This window comes from Maylandia zebra, linkage group LG19, assembly GCF_041146795.1.
Source record: "Maylandia zebra isolate NMK-2024a linkage group LG19, Mzebra_GT3a, whole genome shotgun sequence".
Taxonomy (NCBI): Eukaryota; Metazoa; Chordata; class Actinopteri; order Cichliformes; family Cichlidae; genus Maylandia; species Maylandia zebra.
Window position 1 is genome coordinate 328,587 of NC_135185.1, and position 17,114 is coordinate 345,700.

The window sequence follows — 17,114 nt, forward strand, 5'->3', positions numbered from 1 at the left end:
CAGTGCATACAAGGCACTGATGTTCTCCCTCATATGGCATTTTCTCAATCAAAAGGACTTGGCCACTAGAATGTGTGCCAGCATCCATAGTTCCTTAAAAATCTTCTCTTTCAGTTTATAGCCGGGACTCGGACTCATGGAAACGAGTCAGCGGTACTGAATGTCGAGAAATACACACCAAAAAAAGGTTACATGAACTGCTTTTCTACTCTACCCGAGCACTCGAAGCACTAAATGCAACAAAAGAAGCAGCAACAAATTAAAGTACACATGAATCAGACATCAGTGCAAAAAGAGTGCTTTGAATAAATAGTCATCGGAAACTGATGTAATTTGCTCAGTTATTTGTATTTAGAGCGCAGATGCTGTGGTGCTACTATTGCCATGAAAAATGTTCCCACCAGGAAAGAGCCCGGCTGTTTTGAAGACATCTATCTGTTTAAACAACTTCATTTTAGTTAAAACGTCAAAGGTGGAAAAGATTTTCTTGTGTTTTTGAAAAATTGTCCTCCATATATGAACCCTCTGAACAATTTTCTGTTGATGTAGAAGACACAAGAGATGTGGAAACATGTCACTAAAATTAGGTTAAATTTGGTGTAAATGTGAAATTGAAGTAGACGTGAGGATAAAACCCGAACATTTTGATGTAATTTTGACTCTGTCTTATAGCAACCATGCTTTCATGTTTACAGATACACACACTTGTGTCAGCTTTTACGCCAGCGCTGAGCACTGAAAACGTAAAATCCTCGATGCTGATCTAATCAGCAGCCCTAAACTCAAAGCAACACTTGATGAAGAGATATTGAAAAGGAGAAAACGACTTTGCAAGACAATTTTGAAACTGGCTCAACGTGGAAAAACTGTTTTTTCTTTCTCCTCGACACTCTTGCAAAGCTGTCTGAGGACACCTTTATACCTTCCTGCAATGAAGCGGTGCCAACCGCTGCTTCACTGTGCAGTGTTACCAGCGTTAAAATACCACGCAAGATCAATTTTTTACTGTCAGTAATCTTGCACAGCTCACCATCAAGCACAATGAGACAATACCATATATTGTTATGTAAAGGTCCAGTCTGTTCAGTTCCCACAGGTGTGCAACATTAATCTCTGCTGGTCTCCTCCGTTTTTTCAAAAATGTTTTCAATTGTTCCATAACACCTTTTCAGTTCTTGTGTCATTTAGCCTACTCCGGCCTTTTCTCCCCGTCTCTTCTTTAAGAATAGGTACTCGGCAGCCATCCTTCCACTAGTTCCAGGAAATCATCAGACGCGTCTCTCAGATACTGTGTCAGGTCTTTGACTCTTCATATGCTGTACATAGTGTTTAAGACGCGCTGCTCATTTTGCCTTCCTCATGTCCAGTTTCTCAAAACCTTTTATGAAGACACACAGACGTCACTGAGCAGGTGGAGGAGGGTAATCTGGACCCAACAGCTTTCAGACATACTAATGAACTTGCTCATAGCAGAACAGAGAATCTGCAGGGAGATCCTTTGGAGCTTTTACCTCCAAACACAGCTCAGCCAGAAACCTTAGGTGGCATGTGTTCAGTCAGGATTGGCTGTGTATCACACAGGAAGGGGTTAACACGAGTCTTGCGGTAGCAGCCTTGGCTGGGCGCTTCACAGGCAATCTAGACCACATCAGTGCAAGTGCTGCACAGCAACACCTGCATCATGGAGTGCCAGACACACCATTATATAACAGAAATAGTGAGTGAACTATTATTGACCCCTCAGGCCACAAATTCAACTGTCTGTCTGAACGTCAGCTACCTGTCAGAGTGCAGTAACAGATCCATATCTCACGTTTAACTATATTTAAATTACTGAAAACATGCATATTCTGGTTACCTTGTAAGTTTGTGTGTGTGTGTGTATGTGCAGTGTGGCTGTCTTTTTTGGGGATTTCCTGAAGTAGGTGAGGTGCAAACATGTGCCATCTCAGGGTATCTCATGCAACATGTCTCACATCTCAGCCTGTGTTGGTCTTGGCACAAGAAGCTTCAACATCATCTGTCACAGAACAAGGCCACATCCAAAGGGATGGTACGCAGTGTGATACAATGTAACGAGAATCCAAGAGTTAAAAACATGGAAACAAAGAAGAACCCAGAAAGTCAGGACTCTGAACATCATCTATTCTGACAGAATGAATGACTGAGCCAAACTGTTTGCCACAGGCACAAGACTTCACTTTCAACTTTCAAAGGAGTCATTTTACAAACAGTGACAGAGCAGCAGACAAGGTTACAGAAAAGTACACATTAGATTTATTTCTGCAGCTACTTTAGCTTCAACTTTTAAATTAAGAACTAATTTTTCCTTTGACCATCTGAGGCCAAAGTCTTCATCGCTGTTAACTTTATGTCATCAACATATGTAATTTCTTCAACAGTATTTCACAGGCAAGGGAACAAAGAAAATAATAATTGTGACTTGCCTCAGTTTTTCCACTAAACCAGGTTATTACTGTTGCTGGGTCAGGCTTCAGAGAGTTAAAAAAGAGCTTTGTCTCCATTAAACAAAGTATAGAAGAAACAAGAACGATAGTATTTTATGTTAACCATAATTAAACACTGAGCATTTACCATATCGTTGGTATGCTGTCTGAGGTTAGGTGGGTAGGAGCAACATTCAGTTCACTACCTTTTACTGAACTTCCATCTTTGGTAAATAAACTGCTTCATATATGTCTTTACTCTGCTGGTGCACTCAAACCTCTTTATAAACCATGCCTCATTCACCCATTCATACAAGCACTAGTGATGTGCAATACCACTGATTTCCTTTCCGATCCGATACCAAGCAATATTCATATCGACGATACTGATCCAATACCGATACTTTATACAAAAACTTATTTTATTTATTGTATCTCAAATTATAGCGTCATAATGATTACAGGACATCAAATTACTTGTTCTTATCACTTAATAATGCAGAGTTCATCATATAGAAATAAAAGCTGAAGTTGTGCTATTTGAACACGTTGCCTGCCTGCAGCACTAAAGGACTCCGAGAGACGTCTGTCTCGCCCTACCAGCACCTGTCCTCCTCTTCAGTTCGCCTCAACATACACTCGTCATATTCTGTGATATGATTTACTCTGAGGTGTTTGACAAGGTTAGTGGTGTTGCCACGACGATACATGCCAACCCTCCTGATTTTTCCGGGAGAATCCCGAATTTCAGTGCCCCTCCCGAAAATCTCCCGGAGCCACCATTCTCCCGAATTTCTCCAGATTTTCCACCCGGACAACAAAATTGAAAAACCATATCGCAGAATTCATAGCGCGGCCCAGCCAATTCCAGTTTCCAACAATGGCGGCAGCTGCTTAGTTTCAATATTACTCTTATTTCTCTTTCTGGGTCGCAACAAAACTTTTAACATATTTTCAGGCGAGAATGTAGCTGTGTGAACTTCAAATATCTGAGCCGACACATCGTCTTTAAACCCCCGCGGTCTTTCGCTACTCAGGTTAAACATGATATATAAGTCACTTTGATAACTTAAAAATGTTATTGTTTGGCTTTTTCAGTGTTTTATTTGTTCGTGAGTAAATCGGTTTGGCTGAGATTAAAGTTATTAGATTAGATTAAATTTATTATTTAACTTTAACTAGGGCAGCTCAGTGGCACGGTGGTTAGCACTGTTGCCGCACAGCAAGAAGGTCCTGAGTTCAATTCCACCATCAGGCCGGGGTCTTTCTGTGTGGAGTTTGCATGTTCTCCCCGTGTTTGCGTGGGTTCTCTCCGGGTACTCCGGCTTCCTCCCACCGTCCAAAGACATGCAAGACTTGTGGGGATAGGTTAATTGGATAATCCAAATTGCCACTAGGTGTGAATGTGCGAGTGAATGTGAGTGTGAATGGTTGTCTGTCCCTGTGTGTTGGCCCTGCGACAGACTGGCGACCTGTCCAGGGTGTACCCTGCCTCTCGCCCTATGACAGCTGGGATAGGCTCCAGCGCCCCCCGCGACCCTGAAAAGGATAAGCGGAAGCAAATGGATGGATGGATGGATGGAACTTTAACTATTAACTTTATTAATCCCTCGGGTGGGTTCCTCGGGGTTTTCACACAGCTGAATAAACGTCAAACAGAAAACTAATTAAACAAAGTGTGAGACGGTCAAGAGTTTATGCCAGGGTTATATTTTAGATAGCAAGGAGCAGACGGCAGAGTTTCACTCCACGGGGGGAGCTCGTGCCGCACTACACAGCTTTCTTTAGACCGCGAAGGCTGGGTCCTCAGGTGGAAGCAGCCTCTGAATTTGGACACCGGGCCGGCCAATAATAACGGTGACATTTAACGTATTTTATCCAATAAATAAACACTGTAAAATGTATTTATCACCCACCCCAACAGCCCTTTTGAATGTCTCCCTAATTCTGAGGTGTCAAGGTTGGCAAGTATGGCCACAACACCTCACTCTTGGAGCACTTTTTTGCCACATGTATCGCAAACCACGTCTCAGCTGTTTGTGGAGGTAAAATAAGTCCGCACATGACTCCAATTACGCTCAGCCATTGTTGTGAGTGCGCACGTCAAGGGGCTGCCAGTTATTATACAGCTGTATTTCGCACATGACTATGAAAGGCGGAAGAGGAAGTAGTTCCTTTGAATGTAGACAATCCGAATGTTATAGTTTCTTTCCACTGTGTTCCTGTTAATGATAAACTACAAATTTACCCTAAATTACTAACATATCGATATTTTAATGTGAGAATCGATTCTAGAACATAAATGATTGGTATCGGAGGAATCGATATTTCAGGATCGATCCGCACATCACTAACAAGCACTTGGCCGAGGAGATTTCTGTCTAACATTCATACAACTTGGGGTTCAGCATCCTGCCCAAAGGTACCTCAAACAACCAACCTTCCAATTGTTGACCTGCTCTACCTCATGAGTTACAAACACCCAATCTTTCCTATACAGAAAATTATTTAACAGAGGACTGTAGTTTCAGATTGTTTGAGGCTTAAATCGAAATCCAACGATGTTTAGGTTATAAAACACTTCCTAGCGCATGGCTAAAAGAAAACTATTTGAGGCTACGACCACACGTACATGGGTATTTTTGAAAACGCAGATTTTTCTATGCATTTGCACCTTTCGTCCACACGTAAATGGCGTTTTCGATCACTGAAAACTGAGATTTTTAAAAACTCCTGCCAGGGTGGAGATTTTCAAACACTCAGTTTTTCCGTTTACGTGTGGACGAGGAAAACAGAGATTTACTCGCGTAACGTCAAAGGTGTGCGCCATTTCTGACGTGATGCTGTGCATCATGTTATTGTTTACATGAGATGAATTTCTACAATGGCGGATAGAGACGAAATACTGTTGCTGTAAATCTGACTATCTGCAGTTTTTACACACTTACATATACGTACGTACTTACGTGGTTACTGTCCCTTCATTTAGAAAGGCAGAAGCATCAGAGTGAACTTCTCCATTCAACACAGACGCTTTCACAACATAAATCCCGACGCCATCATCGTCACTGGTTTTGAAAAAGTTTATTTTTTTAATTAAAGTGTGTGCATGCTGTATGCATTTAGTTCATTCCTAAGTTGTGAGTCTGCACTGTTTTGGTTATTAACATTTGAAATGATGAAGGCACTTGAAAAGTAACACGAAATTAGCTGCCTTTGCAGAAAAACAAGAACTTTTCAGAAGTACTGCAGGTTTTCATAAAACCCTGTTTCCTCTTTCTCTCCCAGGCTTCTAGACTTCTGATTGGCCAACATTTCTGCACGGCTGGGATTTGGCATTTTCTTAACAATGCTTGACTGCGCTTTTGGCGCTTACATGTGGACGGAGATATTCTTTCAAAACTGCACATGTGGACGGGATTTAAAAAACACCAAGACGGAAAATCTCCATTTTCAAAAATACCCGTGTACGTGTGGACGTAGCCTAAAAGGTTGAATGAGTACCTTCGGTGAAACTCACAGGTTTTTGCTACATAAGTAACATTTGACTCACAGCAGGTCAAAACAACATGAATCACAATAGAAAAAATATACTGTAGCTATGAGTTTTATGTTAAAAAGAAAAACAAGGATATACTGTCGACGTTTACGCTCCGTCTCGTAGGTCGTCACTGGTTCTTCATCGTTGGCTTACAGCTTTCACCCGTTAGCTGTAATGTTAGTGTTTGTAGAGCATTTTGTAAATGAGGACTGAGTCAGGTGGTTCAAAAGACCAAAAAGCTTAAGTCTCTGTAGGGTGTACAGAGGCAGTGGTGCAATCAGCTGGCAGGGCAGAGGTCCTTAAGATGCAGTCAGAGCTACTTTATGGATTATTAAAATCTAATAATTTAACCCTCTGTTATACTGAGGTTAAGTCTCTTTTCTCCAGCACATCCAAACAGTTTACAACATAAGAGATTACCACATGTGCACCACAGACTAATTTTCATTATGAATCATGATCGTAACATCCTAGCATCCATCAGCATGTCTGCAGGGAAAACAACAGGGAAAAAGACAGGGCAAAGGAAACAGGAGCCAGAGATGTAAGAGACGATATACTTTATGTCCTGATTTTGCTTTAGAAATTCTGTTGGCTAAATAGTAAAGTGTTTAGTTTCACCTCTCACTGGGTGGATGAATTCGGACTAGACGTGAAGAAAAGAACACCCAAATGCACGTTTCCTTCCTGCTGGTGGATGTTCGGATTCCCATGGTTATGTTTGTGGTGCTATGCAAACTTTAATTAATCAGTTAATTTATTTTTGATTCTCTGGTTAATTTCCTTGATTTTCCTGGAATTTTGGACTAATCAGCATTAAATACTAAATGATTTGGGCTCCTGCGTCTTCCATTTGGGTCTAAAACTGTTCACGTACATCTACATACCATTTAATATACAGTGCTTACCAACTTTATTATACAACCTCTCATAACAACAGGGAAAACAAACCTATATTTTAAAAAAAGAGTAAAAGTAAAAGAGTAAAACTAAACACGATGAACACAGGAACACAAGATCTCTTCAAAATAAAACAGGAAACATAAGTCTCAGACATGACAACATGAACTTGACAACGTAAGACACAGATATGAAACACATGAAGGGCAAGGGAGACTTAACAGGGGTGGAAGACACAAGGGGAATCTAATAACAAACTATAACAACCCAGGCATGAGAAAAAATGAACTGGAAAACCTGAAGGGCTTAAACGTGAACCATAAACTAAAACTCTAAACGCTGGGTCAAAAGACCCAGGATCGTGACAGTCATCCGTCCTTTTCTTCCGGACCTACCTCTCCGTCTCCATGTGTAAACTGGCCGACCACATGATCAAGTAGTACACAGGGACCAGGAGAAATATCTGTGGTTGGTGGCTTGGCCAGAGGCTGGGGTTTGAGTCGGGGGGACGGACTCGTCCTTTTAATCACAGAGAGAGATAATGACTGCCATACGCCACTGCTGCAGACTGGTTTTCCTGCAGTTTAGCCCACCAGGACGGCTTCTTCATCCGCTATGGGAGGAAAGTAAAACTCTGCTATCTGCCTTTAAAACACACAAGAAGAGAAAGCAACCTCGTTCCACTTTGTCAAGCTCTACAGAATTAATGCCGATTATTACACACACTCCTGAAAGCCAGGTGTTAGACTAATCAGAGTGTTTGTTTGGTGTTTCAGCATGGCTGAAGTGCAAATTTAATTAACAGCGCATTGCCCTAGCCAACCCTGTATCCACATTAACTATTTTTTTTCCCTTTTTGAAAGCATATTGTATTCAAATATGTTCAGTCGCAACTCAAAACATAGTTACAAGATACATGCCAGCATCCTGATTAATGATGTGCCACCGTCACCCAGAATCCATAGCAAGACAGTGGCCAACACCCAGCAAACATGCCCTGTTGAAGACCATGTGGGGCCACTATGGTCAGAAAATGCTGCCCACATTTGGCAGCCAACTGTGGGCTCATTACTGGTGTTAAATGCAGGGTGCGTTTGGGCCAGATGGGGCCCGGTGGGACCCCCAAGTGGGCTGAGTGTGGGATATTCACACTAAGCAGAGTGGGCCCACAGCATGCCCGCTGTATGCCCACAGCTGAGATTAGCCGAGTGTTGCCGTACTGGGCCATGAAAATGTGAGGGGTCTCATTATGGCCCAAAACAGATGTTGTTCTCAGGCGTCGGCAACCTTCAACATTAAAAGAGCCATTTTAGCTCCTCCTAGAAGCAATATGAAAAAAGAGCAGCAGGGTGATACGCACACATGATACGCACACATGGGTAAATGATACATGGAATTAGGACATTAAAAAATGCATGTAGTATATGGGTTACTGTTAACACTAATTATATATAAACAAAACACCCAGCACGCCCCTGCGGGCGGTTTATCCTTCAAGCTCGGGTCCTCTACCAGAGGCCTGGGAGCTTGAGGGTCCTGCGCAGTATCTTAGCTGTTCCCAGGACTGCGCTCTTCTGGACAGAGATCTCCGATGTTGTTCCCGGGATCTGCTGGAGCCACTCGCCTAGCTTGGGAGTCACCGCACCTAGTGCTCCGATTACCACGGGGACCACCGTTACCTTCACCCTCCACATCCTCTCGAGCTCTTCTCTGAGCCCTTGGTATTTCTCCAGCTTCTCGTGTTCCTTCTTCCTGATATTGCTGTCATTCGGAACCGCTACATCGATCACTACGGCCGTCTTCTTCTGTTTATCTACCACCACTATGTCCGGTTGGTTAGCCACCACCATTTTGTCCGTCTGTATCTGGAAGTCCCACAGGATCTTAGCTCGGTCATTCTCCACCACCCTTGGGGGCATCTCCCATTTTGACCTCAGGACTTCCAGGTTATACTCGGCACAGATGTTCCTGTACACTATGCCGGCCACTTGGTTATGGCGTTCCATGTATGCCTTGCCTGCTAGCATCTTGCACCCTGCTGTTATGTGCTGGATTGTCTCTGGGGCATCTTTACACAGCCTGCACCTGGGGTCTTGCCTGGTGTGATAGACCCCAGCCTCTATGGATCTTGTGCTCAGAGCTTGTTCTTGTGCTGCCATGATTAGTGCCTCTGTGCTGTCTTTCAGTCCAGCTTTGTCCAGCCACTGGTAGGATTTCTGGATATCAGCCACCTCCTCTATCTGCCGGTGGTACATACCGTGCAGGGGCCTGTCATATATATATATATATATATATATATGTATATGTATGTATATGTAGTGATAGCATATGGCCAGGATAATCGCTGATGACTTAGATTTAGGGTTCAGTTTTCAGTGATGCTGTGTGTGGGTAGCACACTGTAATTTAATCTGTCAACTAAAAACTGATTGACAGGTTGTTGTTTTTTTAACTTTACCTGAGCCAGAGAGTTTTAACCATATTGGAAATTAAAGTTGTGTGATCTAGGACAGTTTCTAGTTGACTGGTTATTTGATTGGTCCATATGCTCATATTCAAGCATTATTTGCTTTTAAACCTATTAAGTGTGTCATCCTTGGCAGCACGAACTGCCACTGAACATTTGTTATAACTGGCAATGAGTCATTCACAACGCTGTGGAGGAATTTAGCCCACTTTTCTTTGCAGAATTGTTTTAATTTTGCCGCATTAGAGGGCGTTAGAGCACAAACAACCTGTTTAAGGTCACGCCTAAGTGTCCAGACGTTGACTAGATGACTCCAAAGTCTTTATTCTGTTCATCATTTTTAGACGCATTCAGAGGTGCACATGTTGATGTGATTTGGCTTGAAATTCTTGCAAATTTATTAAAGATACAAAAACAAACATAGACATAATCTGTGCAAAAATATTCAAAGCCTTTGGGTTGACATGCAACATCCTGCTTCGATTGATCATCTGTCACAAGTTTCTACGACTTAATTGGAGTCTACCTGTGGAAACTTCAGTTAATGGGACCTGTATATGTGCGATCCCATAGCTGACAGTGAACAGCTGAGCACAAACCACTCCATGAAGTCCAATTCTCTATAGACCTTCAAGACCGGATTGTATCAAGGCTCAGATCTGGGGAAAGTTACAGAAAAATGTGTGCATCATTGAAGTTCCCACTGAGCAAAGTGGCTTCCATCATTCGTAAATGGAAGAAATTTGGAGCCACCAGGACTGTTCCTTGAGCTGGCTCCCAGTTCCATCTAAGAGATTGTGGTAGAAGAGCCTTACTCAGGAAGGTGAGCGCCAAGTGAACCTTCCAGAAGGACCATTTCTGCAGCACTCCACCAATCAGGCACGTGGGCAGATTGAAACCTCAGGAAAAAGCATGTCAGCTCACGTGATAGCAAAAGTCCCCTGGACGAATGTCAGACCACACTTAACACATAAAACTTGTTTGGGGATCGCAGCGACTCATGTTAGGTTGTTTCCATATTCAAGTCTTTGCAGAAAATGTCCAGCTTGAAGCCAGTCAGATGCCTGTTTTTGTTAGAAATCAAGTTACACTAACAAATATCACTTAATTTTCAAGAAACATTGAAAATGAACTAAAAAGATGTGTAAAGAAAAAACAACACATGAGTTACAGTAATGATTATGCTGGCTACTGATTGGTAGTAATAAAGACCAACAACCAGCTTCGTGGGCCAGAATGATGTAATGAAACTTTCTATCTGATGTTTGACCAAGTTTATCTATCAGAGCGACTTGGTTAGGTTGAGGAAAAAATAACTGAAATTAGGTTTAAAATGTAAAATAAAGGAAATGTATATAATTGGATAATTAATATGTTAAATTTTATTTTACAAAGTTATAAAGTCAATGTTTAAGTTGAGGCTGATGTTGCCAGGTTTTTCTCACAATGGATACTTAGTAATGTAAAACTAGTGTTTGTTACTCTGTATCAGTAAATACCCCAATGAAATGTATCTATATCACAATGATGAAAAGTAGCAGAAATGGTTAGTTTTGTGAAAATGGGGCTTTCAGTGTTAACATCTGATGACAAGCAGCATTGGCCATGAGTAACGAGTAATTAGTAAGGAGCTGGCATTCAGACCATCTCCTGATATGACATGCAACACAAGACTAGGGCTGAGATGAAACTAGAGATGTGTCTATGTAGCGTCCCCTGCAATCATCTGGTTAATACTCAAAGTGTTTGCACACTATACTCACTCTGCCTGTGCAAACAGAGAGAAAATACCATGAATGCTGCGCCAGTTTTCAGGTACATTTTGGGCAGTTTTTCCCAAAGAGAGCTTGTAACTAATGGGGAGCAGCATGAACGTTAACACTCCTGTTGTGACCCTTTTTGTAATTCCACTAAACACACCCAGCTTAGCCAACATGTGTGTGGCATCAAAGCAAAAACCACTGAATCCTAATACATCAGCCCTCTACCTCAGAAGCAGAGAATCTGAGAACAGCTGTTTCCAATTATGGCGTCACTTACAGTCAGATAGGCCACAGCAGTTTCTTTAATATTTCTCCTCTTGTTTTCATATTGAGAAACCACATCACAGGGAGCCATTTACCAAATACCAAAACAGGGGTTACAGGCTTTGTACTGCCTGAAAGTTTCACTAGAGAACAATGTTCAACAGGCGTGTGAAGTGTGACACTCCAGAGCAGGTTTGATTTAAGATGGTTAAATGTAGTCTCTGCTCTTCATCTTGTATGTCTAGAAATCTTTTCAAAGCCTTATTACGGCTCACTATTCAAGACTAAATAGCACTAATGTTTTACGCTCACCCAGGAACGGGAAAACCAACTGCTACTCTTATCTAATGTGATTTATTTTCAGCCGTTTATTAAGACTATCTGACTCAAGGCTTGACGAGGGATAAAACAGCGATGCGCAGCGTCGGCCCTCTCCACATTTGTACGGATGAAATTATAAGATGAGAGCGATGAATTACAGACAGATGAGTGATTTACGGTAGACAGCACAGTGGGAGGTAAGTGTGTGTGTGTGAGACAGGCATTAGATCACAGCCATATCAAACGCATTCTGAAGTTTGATCATTGTTGCTCTGTCAGTCGGCTCTACGCTTATTTATTTCTTGGAGCTGTTACCAACATGCATGTACGTGACGTACACACACACGCTGCAGGTTGACTCTATTTTGCCTGGCTGGAAAGCCTCACACTGGGACAGCCATCTCTCTTTCCTGGCACCGCAGCGCTCGGTGCTGGCTGCCAGGCTGCGACTGGCAAAACCCTAAAAAGCCAGGGCCCGATGCATCTTTTACAGGAATGTGTCAGCAGTAATCTCTTGGCGGCCATCTTTGGAAATTCAGCCCGACATACTAATGGAAGCACTGTGAAGCTCTGTAGCAGAAAGAGCCTACTCTAATTGTGTCTATTTAAAGCAGCTGTTCTCTTGACTCTCTGGCTCGGCCGCGGCCTGAATTCATCTCTAGTGATTTAATAGGTCACGCCGGGTGTTAATTTATTAGAACTTGCCGTTTGTTTTTAAGTAAACAGAGGTGGCTGAGACCAGAGAGCTTGTGTGGTTTCAATTAGGTCAGCGTAACTTGGCTCTCTCGTCTGTCTGATAATCTCTCCTTCATCTCCAAGGCTTTTAACGCCACTGCCAGCTAGTATTGGTGGTGCAGTGCATGAAATCAAATTTGAACGCTGACCCACTGGAAAATAGATTCCAGTGAAAGGGGGGCTTAATGGGAGTTCTAAAGGGTGGGCGTCATGTTTTCACCCTGTGCGTGCCCCAAAGAGTGGATTAAGAGCAGCATGCCAGCAGCAGTGTAAAGCAGGCCGTAGGGGAGGCGTACATGGCACAATGTCCTCTGAGCTTACCACATGGATTGGTGTAATCCACCTCTGTACAGGCGCCAGAGTCTGACTGGCTGTTTATACTGATGGCTACAGTTTGTGGAGAACATAAGAAAGTCCCTGCTCTCACGAGACTATGACAGCAGTGTGTGTGAGAAAGTAAAGTTCTGATATTGGTGGATTTTCACTGAAGTTTCTACTTTTCCCAGTGTATCAAATATTTGTACAGTGATAGAGATGAATTTTAATTCCTTTTCTACATGCCTTTGAAGAACGCAGGACAAGAGTGCAATTGTTACTTAGGAGTCACATTAAACCCTCGGCTGTGATTGGTGCTGCTCTGTCACTGCCTCACCACACGGAGATCAGCAGCTCTGTCTCTAGCACACAAGCTTGTGTTGAAGTCCGTTGATCGTTTTCATCCCCCACGCTTCATGTCCAGAGTCATTTGAAAGAAAAACAGTTTATTTTATGTGTATGTGAAAGACATTAACTTCTGTTAGAGAGTGCCACAGAATGACGTTTTGTCATCTATGGTTCCCTTATAAAAACCCAGGGGGGTCTTTTCATTGCTGCCAACGAAAAAAAGAAAAAAAACAACATCAACGTACAAGGTTGCATCGAAGAGTCGACATTTATTACTCATGGTCATCGGGAAAATATAAAGACATTACATTAATAACTTTAGACCATCTAATTGTCTGAGGTCTTTCTGGAATGGCGACACTATTTTCTGGAGAACTGATTGGTCAGTAGGTGGTGATTTCAATCCCTGCAGGTTAGGTTTGCATTAAATTACCACCAGGCATGAAGTGATTGACCTTAACCCTGAAGTTAGCTTCACATACAGGGCTCAGATAACAGAAAGAAATCCTGGGTATGTTGAACTTTGTTCTAACCGTAGCTTAGGTGGTTGCAAACCATGATATGAGAAGTACTCTAATACTATTTCTAATTCAGCACAGATAAGGTTTGGCTTTGTGCTATCCACGTGTCCACAGGCATATTTACAAACTGGATTATTGTTGGGGGGGTTTTCTAAGACGCACGTTTTCCGGTCGAGTTTTCCAGGCAAAATTTACATTAAACAACTAACAACAAACATAAATGGTTGACCGATGATCTGATGGATGTTAAGTTATTGATTTTCGAATGGATCCATGGAAACCTGTCCTATAGAAAGTTTTGCTTGTTGAGATTAGACAGAATTATGAATCACAGTGTTCAAGGTTCAGCATTAAGCACTAATCACTGGACCAATATTAGAGGCCAAGTATGACTTTGAGTAGCTCAGCTCATGAGCCTTCAGCTTAATGTGTATTAAGAAAGAAATGCCTTTTACCTTGTGTTTCATCATCCACTCAGAACACACATCAGATTTCTCTACCTTCAACAGCCTACTGTAAATCATCTGTGTAGAGCTTATACATTATATGACATGTGTAATAAGTATGATTCTTATGTCCTAGCAGCATGTTCTTTATAAAATCCTAAGACTTACAGCCTCTCCTGACTCTCCGGCAGCCCGACTACAGCAACTGCGATTGAAGCCCCGCAGCCTAAATGATAGCTCCCACCGTGTCATTAGGGGCAGTGCTTTCATGGAGAGGACCCCATGAAAGCACTGCCAAAAATCTCCTTGAAGATGGAGGAAAAGAAAGGCAAGGGGTATTGATCGTCTGTCCACGGATATGATACTTAAGCCCTGGTACTGAAAGCTGGAGAGCCCCTGGATCCATATCTCAAAGACTTTAATCCTGGCCCCTCTTACAGCTGGATTGGCCTTCACCTTAACCTCCCGACAACTGCTCCTGCAGATCAGCCATGGAAATTTTATTCTTCTCACAATCTGCTTTCCTCCTCTTCCCCCCTTCTCTCCTGTGCTTCGTTTCTGCTGGTCTGCAGTTATTAACAGGCCTGCACTGCATTCCCATCCGAATTCGGAGGAGGTGAGTTGATACCTGATCCCTGTTTTCATCATTTTCTGAAAAAAGTTCTTATCCTCCTTTTCTTGAATGTGAAGTTGAGAGGAAACTTAAAAGAAACAGACATATATTACAAGTAACTTGGTCACATCAGCCTGCTGCGTGTCACATTAAGGTGTTTTGAACATCCCTCTGGTGTATTCCATTAGATAAATAGATGAGGTGCATCATAAAACATATTTATAAAAACACAAGTCGGCATCATTTTGCTGGGAGATTTCTGTAATGACAATAAACATTACTATCTTCATGGTGATTGGAGACCAACACGGGCTGCTTTGAATGTATATTTGATTATTTTGAGCTTGAAAAACTCAGTAATAAGAAAGCATCACACTATGTCCCTTGATGGTACTGCATCTATTCATGCAAAACTCTTCACTAGTTGCATACACCCTGATTTTTTTAAGACTTTAAAGGTCTAGGAAATTTGGATTTTAATAGTATTCATCAGTTACTAATGATTTAAATGTTTGTCACAAGCTCAAAACTCCACCATCAGACTTTATTTGGACTACATTTATACATGTACATACGCATGCAGTACCACTCTTACAGACCAACGGAAACCTTGACACGTTGATTAGACAATACTTAATAAATGCACCATATTTTCTGCAGCAGCCAAAAATTTAAAAGATGGAGGCAGCCAACATGACACCAACCACCAGGGACTCATTGACTTTAGCATTTGACTAAAGTTTTACCAGACAGCTTATCATGTTGGCACACTTGTCGATCAACTCAGCCCCTTACTTTTGATTCCATGGATAAATGACAGGCAGGAGGACGAATACTGAGCACTAATGAATGAGTTTAAAGACTGGACTTGGAAACATATTTCTGAATGTGAAGAAGACCAGAAAAGTAGCAGCCAACTTCAGATAAAGAGGACAGTTACACGGTCAATGCCTATCCTGGGACAGGATGTTTATGTAGTGGAGTGCAAACACCTGCACATCCACATCGAGATCGCAGCATGTTCTCTAATAGACTGATTCAGCTCTGTTGCCACGAGGACATACGAGTTGTTGCAATAATTCAACAATATAGCACGTCTATCCAGCAGAGACCCATCTGTTCTCATGTTGTCTTTTTTTTAAAAAAAATTATGACTCGGGTTCTTATGTGCAGCACTTTGTGATTCTGTCTAGAAAGGTGTTATATAAATTAAAATTTTATTTATTAAGTTTGTCAAACTCATACACATTCAGCCACTTTCTGAGTTAACTTCAATAATTACTTCCTCCAAACCATCAACGTGTCTTTTAGACCCCATTCCTACAAAACTGCTCAAAGAAGTCCTGCCATTAATTAATTCTTCGATCTTAAATATGATCAACCTATCTCTAATGATCAGCTATGTACCACAGGCCTTCAAGCTGGCTGTAGTTAAACATTTACTCAAAAAGCATCTCTAGACCCAGCAGTCTTAGCTAATTATAGGCCAATCTCCAACCTTCCTTTATATCAAACAGCCTTGAAAGAGTAGTTGTCAAACAGCTAACAGATCATCTGCAGAGGAATGGTTTATTTGAAGAGTTTCAGTCAGGTTTCAGAGCTCATCACAGCACAGAAACAGCTTTAGTGAAGGTTACAAATGATCTTCTTATGGCCTCTGACAGTGGACTCATCTCTGTGCTTGTCCTGCTAGACCTCAGTGCAGCGTTCGATACTGTCGACCATAATATCCTATTAGAGCGATTAGAACATGCTGTAGGTATTACAGGTACTGTGCTGCAGTGGTTTGTATCATATCTATCTAATAGACTCCAGTTTGTGCATGTAAATGGAGAGTCCTCTTCACACACTGAGGTTAATTATGGAGTTCCACAGGGTTCAGTGCTAGGACCAATTCTGTTTACATTATACATGCTTCCCTTAGGCAGCATCATTAGAAGACATAGCATACATTTTCACTGCTATGCAGATGACACCCAGCTCTATCTGTCCATGAAGCCAGATAACACACACCAATGAGTTAAACTGCAGGAATGTCTTAAAGACATAAAGACCTGGATGGCCGCTAACTTTCTGCTTCTTAATTCAGATCAAACTGAGGTTATTGTACTCGGCCCTGAAAATCTTAGAAATATGGTATCTAAGCAGATTCTTACTCTGGATGGCATTACCTTGGCCTCCAGTAACGCTGTGAGGAACCTTGGAGTCATTTTTGACCAGGACATGTCCTTCAACGCACATATTAAACAAATATGTCAGACTGCGTTCTTCCATTTGTGCATCATAGAAATATCCTGTCTCAGAGTGACGCTGAAAAACTAGTTCATGCATTTATTACTTCCAGGCTGGACGACTGTAATTCATTATTATCAGGAAGTCCTAAAAACTCCCTGAAAAGCCTTCAGCTAATCCAAAATGCTGCAGCAAGAGTCC